Genomic DNA, 15025 nt, shown 5'->3' with positions numbered 1-15025 from the left:
TAAATGACACTTTTTATGGATATCTTTAAGAAATGGCTTTCTTCTTGCCACTCTTCCATAAAGGCCAGATTTGTGCAATATACGACTGATTGTTGTCCTATGGACAGAGTCTCCCACCTCAGCTGTAGATCTCTGCAGTTCATCCAGAGTGATCATGGGCCTCTTGGCTGCATCTCTGATCAGTCTTCTCCTTGTATGGGCTGAAAGTTTAGAGGGACGGCCAGGTCTTGGTAGATTTGCAGTGGTCTGATACTCCTTCCATTTCAATATTATCCCTTGCACAGTGCTCCTTGGGATGTTTAAAGCTTGGGAAATCTTTTTGTATCCAAATCCGGCTTTAAACTTCTTCACAACAGTATCTCGGACCTGCCTGGTGTGTTCCTTGTTCTTCATGATGCTCTCTGCGCTTTTAACGGACCTCTGAGACTATCACAGTGCAGGTGCATTTATGAGGAGACTTGATTACACACAGGTGGATTGTATTTATCATCATTAGTCATTTAGGTCAACATTGGATCATTCAGAGATCCTCACTGAACTTCTGGAGCGAGTTTGCTGCACTGAAAGTAAAGGGGCTGAATAATTTTGCACGCCCAATTCTTCAGTTTTTGATTTGTTAAAAAAGTTTGAAATATCCAATAAATGTCATTCCACTTCATGATTGTGTCCCACTTGTTGTTGATTCTTCACAAAAAAATACAGTTTTATATCTTTATGTTTGAAGCCTGAAATGTGGCAAAAGGTCGCAAAGTTCAAGGGGGCCGAATACTTTCGCAAGGCACTGTATATGGCACATCCTTGTTGAATGAAGGCTCCTTAGGTTAAGAGATTCTGGACCCATTTCAGGCTCTTTCTCAGCCATGACATCACCCTTTACTGTAAATGCCCGTCTATGTGATCAATGACATCATCCTTTTAGATGCAATGGCTCCCCTATTTGATTGATGACATCATTATCCATTAAATGCCTTGACTCTAAATCTAATTAACGACAGAATATTTTAAATGCCCTGGCTATAACCGGATAAAATGTCTTGATTTCTTTCCAGTAGTAATGCCAGCCATGTTTTTTTAGACTGTGATTGGTGAAACATTAATACCAGACAAATAGGGTCCAGGAGTACTCTGTATTCCTATCACAGGCTGTATCCTCTCCCAATACTCTCACTATCTATCTCAAAACACCAGACATATAAACCTGTTTTTTGGAGACCGAAAGAAAATCTATGTAGATTAGTGAGAACAGAAAATACATCATGTTTTCTGTGTCCACCCCTAATGTTCAGATTCAAATTCAGAATGCCATTGTTCAAATGTATCCCATCTTCTCTTGATATGGTTGCTGCTGCCTCATTCCAAACCAATGGTGATATATACCATACTTTCCTGTGTGACAAATGTCAGCACTCTTGTCTTCTCTCCCACAGAGGTTTGTTCCTCAAGCTTCACTGCCGATTGCCGGAGGGCCACTGCCACCCCGCAGAGAGAAAGGAGGGGAAATTGGTTGAAATTGATCTCTGTCTCCTAGCCACACCATTGTCCGTGAGCTACCTAGTGCCTACACAATCAGCCTAGTCTCTCCTCTCGTTTAGTCAGTCTGCATGAAGTCTGTAAGGCCCCAGGAGACAATGGGTACTCAAGAGCTTTTTAAAATCATTCTGCTGATGTGTAGCCATGTCTATTTGGCTTTAGAGCCAGCCCTAGCAAGCCCTGAATCATGTTGAGGAACTGCATCAGACACTGCATTAACACCAGGTTATTGTATTTCATTCTGTCATCGTCACTATATGCAACAGGACTGCTGTGAGGATATTTTAGGAAAGGAGATCAATCGGGTGTGTCGTTTCTGTGGATAAATATGTACTTTTGTGTGTATACACTATCTGGCGCTACAGTACATACTATTATGTGTATGCTATCCATTACATGGATGTCTTCATTATGTGAGCTTTATGGACTGGCTCAATACCTGCCTTGCATCTGCATTGTGGTCTGAGTGAGGTGTATACAGTTACCCAGTGTTGTACAGCAACTAATAGAATAGCAAGAACAGTGGTGTGGTGCAGCCTATGGTGTGTCTGTATGTAGAGACGGACCTTGAATGATGAGGGAGATTCACTGGCCCACTGTATTATTGATGAAGAGTAGACCATTAGTCTATTTCCATTGATTATCTAGCAGAGGAAGACAAACACAAGGGGCGGCAGCATTGGGCCAGTAACCGAAAGGTTGCTAGATCAAATCCCCGAGCTGGCAAGGTAAAAAAACACTGTCATTCTGCCCCTGAGCAAGGCAGTTAACCCACTGTTCCCCATCATGGTGTCTATTACATGTATGTTCACTGTACTGCTCTGTGTTGACTGGCTGTCTGTCTTTCCTGGAGCTTCCCCTGGGTGAGCAGCATGGTGGGCCCCAGTCTGAATATGTGACCCGATTCAGGAAACTAGGCGTAGGTCGCAAGTCACGACTTCACAGGAGAGCAGTTTCAATGTAAAAACAATTTTTATCGAAATGTGTTTTTTTTGTCGGCAGAAATGCCTTCTTGAACATGTTAACTTTCATGTGCCTTAATAACAAACTTGTATGCCATCTGTAAATATGAATAAAATTGTTCAATTATGAGCCTTGTTGGTTAAGCCACATAAAAAGATAGCAACCTTCCACCTAGTCATGATTGGCTGAGATAATGAGTGGGCTGGACACGCCGAGAGATAAGTTCGGATTGGTCTGCCATATAGAAGGCTTTTGTCTATTTTAGCTGGTCAGTCTGTGTTGGAATTCTGTCGAACGCTGATTTTTTAAAATGTAGCTGCATAATGTTTGCTCTCCACTTTCTGGAGGATCGAGTCTTGAAATCAGTGGAATTAGAGTACGATAGCTAGAGAGATGGCGAAAACACTTGTTTCCGGATTACGTCTTAAAACTAAAACCATTTGTGGCATAGATTCATGACAGGGAGACGCGTCCACCATGTATGTAAGATAGTCTAGCTAGCTACATTTTCAGATATTACACTTTTAACATTTTTACAAAGTGGTTTCATTTCAAGCTAAAGTGTATTGTTAGCTACTGTTAGCTGGCTGGCTCGTTAGCTAACGTGATGTGATGTGTGTGATCTTACATGTTGTTTGCCTAGCTACGTTCCTTGTTTTAATTTTACTTCCGGCGCCGACAGAGATGGCCGCCTCACTTCGCGTTCCTAGGAAACTATGCAGTTTTTTGTTTTTTTACGTGTTATTTCTTACATTAGTACCCCAGGTCATCTTAGGTTTCATTACATACAGTCGAGAAGAACTACTGAATATAAGATCAGCATCAACTCACCATCAGTACGACCAAGAATATGTTTTTCGCGACGCGGATCCTGTGTTCTGCCTTACAAACAGGACAACGGAGTGGATCCTATGCAGCGACCCAAAAAAACGACTCCGAAAGAGAGGGAAACGAGGCGGTCTTCTGGTCAGACTCCGGAGACGGGCACAGCGCGCACCACTCCCTAGCATTCTTCTTGCCAATGTCCAGTCTCTTGACAACAAGGTTGATGAAATCCGAGCAAGGGTAGCATTCCAGAGGGACATCAGAGACTGTAACGTTCTTTGCTTCACGGAAACGTGGCTTACTGGAGAGACGCTATCCGAAGCGGTGCAGCCAACAGGTTTCTCCACGCATCGCGCAGACAGGAAAAAACATCTTTCTGGTAAAAAGAGGGGCGGGGGCGTATGCCTTATGACTAACGTGACATGGTGCGATGAAAGAAACATACAGGAACTCAAATCCTTCTGTTCACCTGATTTAGAATTCCTCACAATCAAATGTAGACCGCATTATCTACCAAGAGAATTCTCTTCGATTATAATCACAGCCGTATATATCCCCCCCCAAGCAGACACATCGATGGCTCTGAACGAACTTTATTTAACTCTCTGCAAACTGGAAACAATTTATCCGGAGGCTGCATTCATTGTAGCTGGGGATTTTAACAAGGCTAATCTGAAAACAAGACTCCCCAAATTTTATCAGCATATCGATTGCGCAACCAGGGGAGGAAAGACCTTGGACCATTGTTACTCTAACTTCCGCGACGCATATAAGGCCCTGCCCCGCCCCCCTTTCGGAAAAGCTGACCACGACTCCATTTTGTTGATCCCTGCCTACAGACAGAAATTAAAACAAGAGGCTCCCACGCTGAGGTCTGTCCAACGCTGGTCCGACCAAGCTGACTCCACACTCCAAGACTGCTTCCATCACGTGGACTGGGAGATGTTTCGTATTGCGTCAGATAACAACATTGACGAATACGCTGATTCGGTGTGCGAGTTCATTAGAACGTGCGTTGAAGATGTCGTTCCCATAGCAACGATTAAAACATTCCCTAACCAGAAACCGTGGATTGATGGCAGCATTCGTGTGAAACTGAAAGCGCGAACCACTGCTTTTAATCAGGGCAAGGTGTCTGGTAACATGACCGAATACAAACAGTGCAGCTATTCCCTCCGCAAGGCTATCAAACAAGCTAAGCGCCAGTACAGAGACAAAGTAGAATCTCAATTCAACGGCTCAGACACAAGAGGCATGTGGCAGGGTCTACAGTCAATCACGGACTACAGGAAGAAACCCAGCCCAGTCACGGACCAGGATGTCTTGCTCCCAGGCAGACTAAATAACTTTTTTGCCCGCTTTGAGGACAATACAGTGCCACTGACACGGCCTGCAACGAAAACATGCGGTCTCTCCTTCACTGCAGCCGAGGTGAGTAAGACATTTAAACGTGTTAACCCTCGCAAGGCTGCAGGCCCAGATGGCATCCCCAGCCGCGCCCTCAGAGCATGCGCAGACCAGCTGGCCGGTGTGTTTACGGACATATTCAATCAATCCCTATACCAGTCTGCTGTTCCCACATGCTTCAAGAGGGCCACCATTGTTCCTGTTCCCAAGAAAGCTAAGGTAACTGAGCTAAATGACTACCGCCCCGTAGCACTCACATCCGTCATCATGAAGTGCTTTGAGAGACTAGTCAAGGACCATATCACCTCCACCCTACCTGACACCCTAGAGCCACTCCAATTTGCTTACCGCCCAAATAGGTCCACAGACGATGCAATCTCAACCACACTGCACACTGCCCTAACCCATCTGGACAAGAGGAATACCTATGTGAGAATGCTGTTCATCGACTACAGCTCGGCATTCAACACCATAGTACCCTCCAAGCTCGTCATCAAGCTCGAGACCCTGGGTCTCGACCCCGCCCTGTGCAACTGGGTACTGGACTTCCTGACGGGCCGCCCCCAGGTGGTGAGGGTAGGCAACAACATCTCCTCCCCGCTGATCCTCAACACTGGGGCCCCACAAGGTTGCGTTCTGAGCCCTCTCCTGTACTCCCTGTTCACCCACGACTGCGTGGCCACGCACGCCTCCAACTCAATCATCAAGTTTGCGGACGACACAACAGTGGTAGGCTTGATTACCAACAACGATGAGACGGCCTACAGGGAGGAGGTGAGGGCCCTCGGAGTGTGGTGTCAGGAAAACAACCTCACACTCAACGTCAACAAAACTAAGGAGATGATTGTGGACTTCAGGAAACAGCAGAGGGAACACCCCCCTATCCACATCGATGGAACAGTAGTGGAGAGGGTAGCAAGTTTTAAGTTCCTCGGAATACACATCACAGACAAACTGAATTGGTCCACTCACACAGACAGCATCGTGAAGAAGGCGCAGCAGCGCCTCTTCAACCTCAGGAGGCTGAAGAAATTCGGCTTGTCACCAAAAGCACTCACAAACTTCTACAGATGCACAATCGAGAGCATCCTGGCGGGCTGTATCACCGCCTGGTATGGCAACTGCACCGCCCTCAACCGTAAGGCTCTCCAGAGGGTAGTGAGGTCTGCACAACGCATCACCGGGGGCAAACTACCTGCCCTCCAGGACACCTACACCACCCGATGTCACAGGAAGGCCATAAAGATCATCAAGGACATCAACCACCCGAGCCACTGCCTGTTCACCCCGCTATCATCCAGAAGGCGAGGTCAGTACAGGTGCATCAAAGCTGGGACCGAGAGACTGAAAAACAGCTTCTATCTCAAGGCCATCAGACTGTTAAACAGCCACCACTAACACTGAGTGGCTGCTGCCAACACACTGACACTGACTCAACTCCAGCCACTTTAATAATGGGAATTGATGGGAAATGATGTAAATATATCACTAGCCACTTTAAACAATGCTACCTTATTTAAATGTTACTTACCCTACATTATTCATCTCATATGCATACGTATATACTGTACTCTATATCATCGACGGTATCCTTATGTAATACATGTATCACTAGCCACTTTATACTATACTATGCCACTTTGTTTACATACTCATCTCATTTGTACATACTGTACCCGATACCATCTACTGTATCTTGCCTATGCTGCTCTGTACCATCACTCATTCATATATCCTTATGTACATATTCTTTATCCCCTTACACTGTGTACAAGACAGTAGTTTTGGAATTGTTAGTTAGATTACTTGTTATTACTGCATTGTCGGAACTAGAAGCACAAGCATTTCGCTACACTCGCATTAACCATGTGTATGTGACAAATAAAATTTGATTTGATTTGATTTGTTTACCTAGGTAGCTAGCTACAACACCCATTGAATATGGCCGGTGTCAGTAAAAGTCGGCAAAAAAGCATAATGAAATTGTTGCCAGCAGAGCCGTTTAGGCTGTTTTCATGTTATCCAGAGGTAAACAAATTATCGTCCAGAGCATTAACGAGATGTGGGGGGCTAAAGCTTAAGAGGGTGTGAACGATGCTAAATGGGTGTAGACAAAGAAGAGCTCTCTCACCGTAACACTAAAATGCAATTTTCTCAAAAATGAGTTGACAAGTTTATCAACTTTCAAAGCAGAATTACTTTCCCATTGTTCTTCAAATGCAATGTACGATATACCATTTTGTAGCTCTGAGTCTCTACTTTTATCCAATGTAAAAAACAGAAATTCAAATATTGCTACATAAGACTGAATCCAGGTGGTGAGTCACATATAGACATCTGATACAGTCAGGTAACCCCACTGTATTGATACTGCTGGTTTCATCAGGCTTTGGGAAGCTTGTGGTCAGGATGTATATAATTGACTCACACATTTGATGTCCATCTGACTGTCACTGGAAGTGTCCAATTTTGAGGCTGGTAGGAAATGAAACTAACATTTCAGGTGAAAACGCCACATCAGTCTGATGAAGTCCCATCAAAGGGCTCTTTGAGAGTTATAGGTAAGGGGAGGCTGGTTTTTCCCAACCTGACATTTCAGGTGAAAACGCTATCTGATAACCTCTTGCAACTAGGCCAATAAAGAGAAACCAGAAACGAAACAGGTTTTCAGACCCAGTATGGATGGTTGATACTAGCATCTAGTCTGTTGTTCTTTTGAAGTGGCCAGTAATGCATGTTTGGTTTAACTTTACAAGCCTAAGCAGACTGTAAAGAGCAAGGTGGGGAAATTAGACCTGGACCTATTCATCCTATTTGTTTGTGGCTGGCTGATAATGGATGATGCCGGCGCTTGCAGAAAACAGAAACAGACAAACATTTACTGTAACCCAACACTCATGAACTGTAACGGGAACAACTGCCCTCATGCCAACAACACTAAAGACACTCTTTACTTTCTCCTGTCATGTGCTGTTTCCATGACTGACTAGCATGTTTCAGTGTGCCTTGCTAGGCCTACAAAACACAAGGCTTTCAAACGCATGTCATTTGGATGGTGCGACTGTGCAAGGTTTTGTTATCACTATCAGTTTGAACTTTTAAGGTTCATTCCCTAGTGACCTGGGAAACCACCAATCAGCATGAACCTTGATGACTCTTCCGTCTCCCCCAGTTCAGCACACACTCCCTGCCTTCCTGGCTGCAAATTGTAGTGAGTCACAAAGAAAGCCTTCCCCACAGGGCCAGAGTCTCAGTTTCTCCCTGGTCTGTCTAGATTGAGGGGTTTGACTAAATCATGATATCATCATAGCCCTGAAATAGTGTGGAGGGAAGATTGTTTGTGATTAACCTAGATGTATCAGACTCAGGTGGCAAAAGGCCCAATCATCAGACTTTGACTGGACTACTTACCAAGGGTAAAAAAAAATATTTATACAATATTGTTTCATGGCATCCCTAACAGCCACCAACCACTACCTCCCCCTTGGCTTAGATATGATTGAACCTTTTCTGGCCTGCGTACCCCAACTCCCTCATAAACCCCTAATCTATCAGAATCCCTTGGTGGAATCCCACCCCTTCCTCACCTCACACATCTCCCCCACTCTTTTTTCTAAGTTAACAGGACTTAGTTCCCTTATTGTATTGTAATATTGTAATATCTGCATGGCGAGTGTACTTGGCTCCACTGGAGACATTGGTTTTAGTAGACTTCCTTTCCGCTTGTCTCTTCTGCAATGATCTGTAAAGGTGTAAGCAACAAGTTCATTCTCATCATTTGACTGGCTTTAACTTGTTCAATCGTTAGAGATCCATGAAGTCAGAGGAAAGGATGTACTGGAGACTGCCAAAATAAAGCAAACACCAACATAAAGTGTCTTAATAGGGCATTGGTAGAGTTGGGACGATATGGACAAAAATCCATTGCAATAAATTGCCTAAATTAATGTGATAACGATAAATAGAAAGATAATTAATGTGCAATAAAAAAATATGATCCTTTAAACTACTAGTACTAGTTTGATTGTTGTAGCCATCAATTGTCCCATTAACAGTCACCCATTTTAGCAAACATATTTAATTTCAAACTTCACATTCCTCTAGTAAATATCGTTGTAATGAACGATATGTGACCGGCGGCCTTGATTTGGTCTTATGTGTTTATTTTTTTTATTTTTTTTTATTCTACCCCCTTTTTTTCTCCCCAATATCCAATTGTTAGTAGCTACCATCTTGTCTCATCGCTACAACTCCCGATTTCGTGGTATCCAATTGTTAGTAGCTACCATCTTGTCTCATCTCTACAACTCCCGTACGGGCTCGGGAGAGACGAAGGTTGAAAGTCATGCGTCCTCCAATACACAACACAACCAAGCCGCACTGCTTCTTAACACAGCGCGCATCCAACCCGGAAGCCAGCCGCACCAATGTGTCGGAGGAAACACCGTGCACCTGGCAACCTTGGTTGGCACGCACTGCGGCCGGCCTGCCACAGGAGTAGCTGGTGCGTGATGAGACAAGGATATCCCTACCGGCCAAGCCCTCCCTAACCCGGACGACGCTATGTCAATTGTGAGTCGCCCCACGGACCTCCCGGTCGCGGCCGTTTTATGTTTGATGAAAGGAGAGACACAGAGCTACAAAATAGTATATTATACACTGCATTTGAGGAACAATTGGAAAGTAAATCTGCTTTGAAAGTTGACAAACTTGTAACCTCACTTTTGAGAAAGTGGCCTTTGAATGTTTTGGTACCTACTGAAGAGCTCTTCTTTGTCTACACCTATTCAGCATCATTCACAACCTCTTAAGCTTTAGCTCCACCAATCTCTTTAATTGTTGATCCGAGCATTCTGTCCTAACAGCAGTCAAGCACCCAAGCGAACTGGCTAACAGTTGTTGCATTGACATTCTATTAAAATGGACACTTGCATAGTGGAGTCTTTTGTTAAGACATGTAGCTACCTAGCTAAACAATGAACCATAATCCCAACTCATGACATTACTACCTTGCATGAATCTGCAGGTAGCTAACCAAACAGGTTCAATGTTAGCTAGCTAATATTAGGCTATAACTAGCAAAGCAAATGGCTCTGAGATACGAATAATAGGATCATACATGTAACGTTAGCTAGCGAGCCAGCCGGCTAAAGCTAGCTAGCTAACAGTACACTCTAACTTGAAATTAAAAGATTTGATGTCAAAATTAGAAACGTGTAATATCTGAAAATGTAGCTAGCTAGACTATCTTACATTATGGTTGGACGCTTCTCCCTGTCACAGATGCCATGATTGCCCTTAGTTTGAAAATGTAATCCGGAGACAGGTGTTTTCTCCATCTCCTTAGCTATCAAACTCTAACTCCTCTGATTTCAAAACTTGGTCCTCCAGAAAGTGGAGAGCAACACTTATGCAGTTCTACTAAGCAATATATATTTTTTAAAAGCTGTGTTAGACAGCTTTTTTTTTTGATCCAAGATGGCGTAGCAGTAGGACGTATTGTCGTGTTGTGTCCCTTGTATATATCGTTTGTTTTCGTTTTTTTTTTCTTCACATATCTTTAAAACTTTTTGCTGAACCTCAACTTCTTCTAAATACTCTCCTGCAACCCGCCTCACCCAACGTAGCTATTTTTCCTAAAGTATTTATATTTACTTCGGACCTTGGAACCCCTCAACTGAAGCTAGCCAACGAACTACCAGCTTCAGCAAAACATTGCTAGCGGTCCTCAGCTAACCGGTCATCAGCTAACCTTTAGCTCGGAAAGCTCTCGCCAGTTCGAACAACGCGACTCTAACCAGAGCATAACGGACCTATTTATTATTTTATTTTATTTTTCATCCCCGGATTCCCATCGCAAACGGAACATTTTGAGCTCCTGGGCTACAATATCCAGACCCACGACCGGTCCATCGATGTCACTGCATGAAGAGGAATAAACAGATACCCCCATCGCGACGTCCCCAAAGGCTAACTCTCTAGCCCTTGCTATCTCCTTGCTTGCAAATTCGGCCTGCTAACTGCTAGCTTGTTTAGCCCGGTCCGCTAACTGCTACCGTGTTTAGCACCGTCTACTAACTGTTAGCTTGTTAGCACAGGCCTGCTAAACGTCTGAATCGCCGCGTCCCAAACACTCACTGAACCCATATTTACTTTCTATCCCTTTTCGATTTTTAATTTGTTTATACCTTCCGGTAACCTGCCTCACCCAATGTGATACGGAACCGCTATTATCTTTACATTTTTAGAACACACTCAAGAACCTCCAGAAGCTAACCAGCTAACTGGCTACAAGCTATTTGGTCATTGTTAGTTTTCTAACCTGGATAACACTCGCCAGTCCAGCTTCCCTGCCCCATCCACCGCTGCCCCTTGGACACTGATCACTTGGCTACATAGCTGATGCATGCTGGACTGTCCATTAATCACGGTAATCCATTCTGCTTGTTTATGTTTTACCTGTCGGCCCCAGCCGCACTTAGGCTCTGTGTGTAGTTAATCCGACCCTCTCTGCCTAATCAATCGCCATTCTACCTGCTGTTGTTGTGCTAGCTGATTAGCTGTTGTCTCACCTACTGTTTTAGCTAGCTCTCCCAATTCAACACCTGTGATTACTGTATGCCTCGCTGTATGTCTTTCTCAAATGTCAATATGCCTTGTATACTGTTGTGCAGGTTAGTTATCATTGTTTTAGTTTACAATGGAGCCCCTAGTTCCACTCTTTATACCCCTGTTACCTCCTTTGTCCCACCCCCCACACATGCGGTGACCTCACCCATTACAACCAGCATGTCCAGAGATACAACCTCTCTCATCATCACCCAGTGCCTGGGCTTACCTCCGCTGTACCCGCACCCCACCATACCCCTGTTTGCGCATTATGCCCTGAATATATTCTACCATGCCCAGAAACCTGCTCCTCTTATTCTCTGTCCCCAACGCCCTAGGCGACCAGTTTTGATAGCCTTCAGCCGCACCCTCATACTACTCCTTCTCTGTTCCGCGGGTGATGTGGAGGTAAACCCAGGCCCTGCATGTCCCCAGGCACCCTCATTTGTTGACTTCTGTGATCGAAAAAGCCTTGGTTTCATGCATGTCAACATCAGAAGCCTCCTCCCTAAGTTTGTCTTACTCACTGCTCTAGCACACTCTGCTAACCCTGATGTCCTTGCCGTGTCTGAATCCTGGCTCAGGAAGGCCACCAAAAATTCTGAGATTTCCATACCCAACTATAACATCTTCCGTCAAGATAGAACTGCCAAAGGAGGAGGAGTTGCAGTCTACTGCAGAGATAGCCTGCAAAGTAATGTCATACTTTCCAGGTCCATACCCAAACAGTTCGAACTACTAATTTTGAAAATTACTCTCTCCAGAAATAAGTCTCTCACTGTTGCCGCCTGCTACCGACCCCCCTCAGCTCCCAGCTGTGCCCTGGACACCATTTGTGAATTGATCGCCCCCCATCTAGCTTCAGAGTTTGTTCTGTTAGGTGACCTAAACTGGGATATGCTTAACACCCCGGCAGTCCTACAATCTAAGCTAGATGCCCTCAATCTCACTCAAATCATCAAGGAACCCACCAGGTACAACCCTAACTCTGTAAACAAGGGCACCCTCATTGACGTCATCCTGACCAACTGGCCCTCCAAATACACCTCCGCTGTCTTCAACCAGGATCTCAGCGATCACTGCCTCATTGCCTGTATCCGCTATGGAGCCGCAGTCAAACGACCACCCCTCATCACTGTCAAACGCTCCCTAAAACACTTCTGTGAGCAGGCCTTTCTAATCGACCTGGCCCGGGTATCCTGGAAGGACATTGACCTCATCCCGTCAGTTGAGGATGCCTGGTCTTTCTTTAAAAGTAACTTCCTCACCATTTTAGATAAGCATGCTCCGTTCAAAAAATGCAGAACTAAGAACAGATATAGCCCCTGGTTCACTCCAGACCTGACTGCCCTCGACCAGCACAAAAACATCCTGTGGCGGACTGCACTAACATCGAACAGTCCCCGCGATATGCAACTGTTCAGGGAAGTCAGGAACCAATACACACAGTCAGTCAGGAAAGCTAAAGCCAACTTCTTCAGGCAGAAGTTTGCATCTTGTAGCTCCAACTCCAAAAAGTTCTGGGACACTGTGAAGTCCATGGAGAACAAGAGCACCTCCTCCCAGCTGCCCACTGCACTGAGGCTAGGTAACACGGTCACCACCGATAAATCCATGATTGTCGAAAACTTCAACAAGCATTTCTCAACGGCTGGCCATGCCTTCCGCCTGGCTACTCCAACCTCGTCCAACAGCTCCCCCCCCCCGCAGCTACTCGCCCAAGCCTCTCCAGGTTCTCCTTTACCCAAATCCAGATAGCAGATGTTCTGAAAGAGCTGCAAAACCTGGACCCGTACAAATCAGCTGGGCTTGACAATCTGGACCCTCTATTCCTGAAACTATCCGCCGCCATTGTCGCAACCCCTATTACCAGCCTGTTCAACCTCTCTTTCATATCGTCTGAGATCCCCAAGGATTGGAAAGCTGCCGCAGTCATCCCCCTCTTCAAAGGGGGCGACACCCTGGACCCAAACTGTTACAGACCAATATCCATCCTGCCCTGCCTATCTAAGGTCTTCGAAAGCCAAGTCAACAAACAGATCACTGACCATCTTGAATCCCACCGTACCTTCTCCGCTGTGCAATCTGGTTTCCGAGCCGGTCACGGGTGTACCTCAGCCACGCTCAAGGTACTAAACGATATCATAACCGCCATCGATAAAAGACAGTACTGTGCAGCCGTCTTCATAGACCTTGCCAAGGCTTTCGACTCTGTCAATCACCGTATTCTTATCGGCAGACTCAGTAGCCTCGGTTTTTCGGATGACTGCCTTGCCTGGTTCACCAATTACTTTGCAGACAGAGTTCAGTGTGTCAAATCGGAGGGCATGCTGTCCGGTCCTCTGGCAGTCTCTATGGGGGTGCCACAGGGTTCAATTCTCGGGCCGACTCTTTTCTCTGTATATATCAATGATGTTTCTCATGCTGCGGGCGATTCCCTGATCCACCTCTACGCAGACGACACCATTCTGTATACTTCCGGCCCGCCCTTGGACACTGTGCTATCTAACCTCCAAACGAGCTTCAATGCCATACAGCACTCCTTCCGTGGCCTCCAACTGCTCTTAAACGCTAGTAAAACCAAATGCATGCTTTTCAACCGTTCGCTGCCTGCACCCGCACGCCTGACCAGCATCACCACCCTGGATGGTTCCGACCTTGAATATGTGGACATCTATAAGTACCTAGGTGTCTGGCTAGACTCTAAACTCTCCTTCCAGACCCATATCAAACATCTCCAATCGAAAATCAAATCAAGAGTCGGCTTTCTATTCCGCAACAAAGCCTCCTTCACTCACGCCGCCAAACTTACCCTAGTAAAACTGACTATCCTACCGATCCTCGACTTCGGCGATGTCATCTACAAAATTGCTTCCAACACTCTACTCAGCAAACTGGATGCAGTTTATCACAGTGCCATCCGTTTTGTCACTAAAGCACCTTATACCACCCACCACTGCGACTTGTATGCTCTAGTCGGCTGGCCCTCGCTACATATTCGTCGCCAGACCCACTGGCTCCAGGTCATCTACAAGTCCATGCTAGGTAAAGCTCCGCCTTATCTCAGTTCACTGGTTACGATGGCAACACCCATCCGTAGCACGCGCTCCAGCAGGTGTATCTCACTGATCATCCCTAAAGCCAACACCTCATTTGGCCGCCTTTCGTTCCAGTTCTCTGCTGCCTGTGATTGGAACGAATTGCAAAAATCGCTGAAGTTGGAGACTTTTATCTCCCTCACCAACTTCAAACATCTGCTATCTGAGCAGCTAACCGATCGCTGCAGCTGTACATAGTCTATTGGTAAATAGCCCACCCATTTTCACCTACCTCATCCCCATACTGTTTTTATTTATTTATTTTTCTGCTCTTTTGCACACCAATATCTCTATCTCTACCTTTACATAACCATCTGATCATTTATCACTCCAGTGTTAATCTGCATAATTGTAATTATTTGCCTACCTTCTCATGCCTTTTGCACACAATGTATATATAGACTCCCCTTTTTTCTACTGTGTTATTGACTTGTTAATTGTTTACTCCATGTGTAACTCTGTGTTGTCTGTTCACACTGCTATGCCTTATCTTGGCCAGGTCGCAGTTGCAAATGAGAACTTGTTCTCAACTAGCCTACCTGGTTAAATAAAGGTGAAATAAAAATAAAAAAAATAAAACAGGATTACCTACA

At 45.2% G+C, this 15025-nt stretch overlaps 1 protein-coding gene across 2 annotated transcripts in view; it reads left to right on the top strand.

The window, feature by feature from the left end:
- The window catches only part of arrdc1b (arrestin domain containing 1b), a 69009-nt gene that overhangs the window by 2897 nt on the left and 51087 nt on the right, over nt 1-15025 (top strand). Inside the window, exon 2 of one of the 2 annotated variants that reach the window (XM_036967977.1) lies at nt 1428-1542. The exons of the other annotated variant lie outside the window; for it this stretch is intronic. The gene's annotated coding sequence lies outside the window, so the exon portion shown is untranslated. The remainder of the gene's footprint in view (nt 1-1427; nt 1543-15025) is intronic. 2 annotated transcript variants of the gene reach the window in all.

This window comes from Oncorhynchus mykiss, chromosome Y (genome assembly GCF_013265735.2).
Source record: "Oncorhynchus mykiss isolate Arlee chromosome Y, USDA_OmykA_1.1, whole genome shotgun sequence".
NCBI lineage: Eukaryota > Metazoa > Chordata > Actinopteri > Salmoniformes > Salmonidae > Oncorhynchus > Oncorhynchus mykiss.
Note: the sequence above shows the minus strand (reverse complement) of the source record. Positions and strands in the feature narration are given on the sequence as shown.